General features: G+C 57.9%; 1 pseudogene; it reads right to left on the bottom strand.

The window, feature by feature from the left end:
• Window positions 1–1,813: 1,813 nt before the first annotated feature.
• On the bottom strand, window positions 1,814–2,481 carry LOC123632060 (annotated as a pseudogene).

Here is a 2,481-nt window from a genome sequence, read left to right as displayed (position 1 = left end):
AAAAATATAACCCCTGAGAACTTCACCACGGGCCCTGGACCCAGGATTTCCTGAGGGTCCATTGCCCAGCCCTGTTCCCACAGTGAGCACACAACATTGTAAGACTCTCCTGCAACACATTAAAATCTTCAGAGGTTAACATAATGCTGTCCATATGATGCAATCGAGAAAGAGAAGACAGGAATGAGAACAAAGACAAGTGTCTCGCCACCATTCCCCAACAAATCGTAGGGTTAGGAAGATATCCTTGGGGCGACAATTGAAAGGCCCACTGGTTGTGATTGGTCTTGCGATTGTTCGAGAGAGGAATGCTGGAGGAGGCATTAGCCAAATCTAAGGCAGCTGATGCGGCCCGGTACGCGGCAGACGGCCTGAGTAGCATTAGGGACTGCAGTATGTGTGGCTGGGGTCACCTTGTCAATCCCCGATAACCCACAGTGACCTGCCAGGACCCTCTGGTTTGTGTACAGACCAGACAGGGCTGATCAGTGGGCTTTGGGCTGGGTGACAACATGCATCCCAGTTCCTCGGTAGCTGAGGTTTCAGCACGCCCCCAGGCACCGTGCTGTTAGCAGGGACAGCCCACCCAGGGCCGGGGGTGGGGGTGGGGGTGCAGGGGTTCCCATCTTGCCTCTTCCCCGAGAACAGCCTCTACCACACATACCTTCAATCAGAATCTCCCACTAAAGTTTGCAAAGTCTTTCCTAACAGAATATCCACACCTGAAATGTTTTCTGGAATAGGGGAAATAAACATGTCTGTGGGGCAGGGGGAGCTTTTCCCATACCTAGATGTGTTAAAGTCCTTTTTACCCAAATTGTTTGTCCCCCATGACCATCAATGGCAGCCTGTTGGTGGGGGTCTTTCTGGATTTCCATGGACTAAAGCACATTCCTCCCCATATCGAGAGGCGTTCCCGCTCCCAGTACCTCGCTCCCCACTTGCCTGTGTGTGACTCTTAGCGACCCCTTTCCCTTTTCCTCCCTTCTTTTTCTGTGCAGTTTCCTTTTTCCGCTTGGTTAGCCCTTGTCGGGCTACGGGCTACCAAGCATGCCTTGTCGCGGGCTTTCTCGGTTTCTCCCAAGTCTGCGATGACTTCTCCCACATCACGTGCATCCTGTCCCACCGTGGGACTCAACAAAGACAGCAAAGGCCGTGCCCTCCTCTTGGTGCGCCTTAGACAGTCATTTTTCGTCCTGGTGGTACCAGCACTCTCAGTGGGGCCCGTGGAAACTGGAGCATAGATGACTTGCCGCCTCCGTGGCTCTCGGAGAAGCCCCGGCCCCTCAGTCTAGGGCAGGAGGTGGCGCCTCCCGGTCAGCCTTCCGCAGGCCCAGCGGGCGTCGCCGCAGGCTGGGTGGGTGGTGACGTTGCTCGTTTTTTCTGCTTCATTCCTGGCTGAGGAAATACCGTCGCCCGTGTCCCCAGCTGGACCCTCCAAGCCGCCAGAGGCCCCGGGTCGTTGTCTCGAGGGCTGCAGCGAGGAGCCCTGTGGGAGTCTCCCGATCGGCGACCCCCATGTTGCTGCAGTCGAGCTTTCTCCTGCCTTTGCGCGAGGGGGAGCCTGCCAGTGTCCCTCGGCCCCTCCTCAGCTGTGGCTTCTGGTCAGCAGAGTCTTCTTCACGATGTTCCCAGGGACCCCGACCCGGTTCCATCACGGTGGCCCTGAGTGTCGGTTGTCTCCATTTCCTTCCCTGTAGGTGAGCAAATCTGTGTGCTCATGTTTCAATTCTTGTCTTTTGTTTAAGAAACTGTTGAACGGACACAGGCACCGGCCGTCGCGGGCGCGACCTCAGGCCGAGCAGCGGCCAGCTCAGCGCTGGGGCCGTCCCTTCACCTGCGGTTCCTCCGCGCTCACAGCTGTCTCGGCGGCAGCCTGCTCCTCCTCCTCAATCTCTTCAGAATCTCCTCGGAAGTAACGACCAGACGTGACCTCCCCCGGGGGTTCAGGGAGATGGCGCCTGGCATGCGCAGACCTTCCCAGGCCCGCATCCGCCGGCTCGGACCCGCCGGTGCCGCACGCGACGGCGATGTCCACCTGGCACAGCGAGACTGTGCCGCACGGAGCCGTGGTCGCAGGTTAACGTCGGAGGCCTCCGTGAGAGGCTGGCGGTCAGCCCCGGGGTCAGTAGCCACCGGCAGACGTGGCTCCCGGACCGCTGCCCGGGCCCGGTTAGTGAAGGTTCCAGGAGTGCCTCCAGTGGCAGCAGCAAACCTCGGCACAGCTCGCCGGCCAGTATTCCTGGAGGGTGTGACACTGACATCAGCGGGGTCTTCGGTGGCAACAGTGGCACGAGCTGCCCGCAGAAGCTTCTCCCACGTCCTCTTCAGATTTATGACGCAGATGCCATCACTTTTCCTTTTGTAGATGTACTGTTGCATTTGGAAGTCCAGGTTGGTGCCACCTAAGTGGGTTCCTGATGCAAAGAATTTGAGGACATCCTCCTCCTTCGTTTGCAATGCATCAAGAGCTCTGGACAT

Source organism: Lemur catta, chromosome 2 (genome assembly GCF_020740605.2).
Source record: "Lemur catta isolate mLemCat1 chromosome 2, mLemCat1.pri, whole genome shotgun sequence".
In the NCBI taxonomy this organism is placed as follows: Eukaryota; Metazoa; Chordata; class Mammalia; order Primates; family Lemuridae; genus Lemur; species Lemur catta.
Note: the sequence above shows the minus strand (reverse complement) of the source record. Positions and strands in the feature narration are given on the sequence as shown.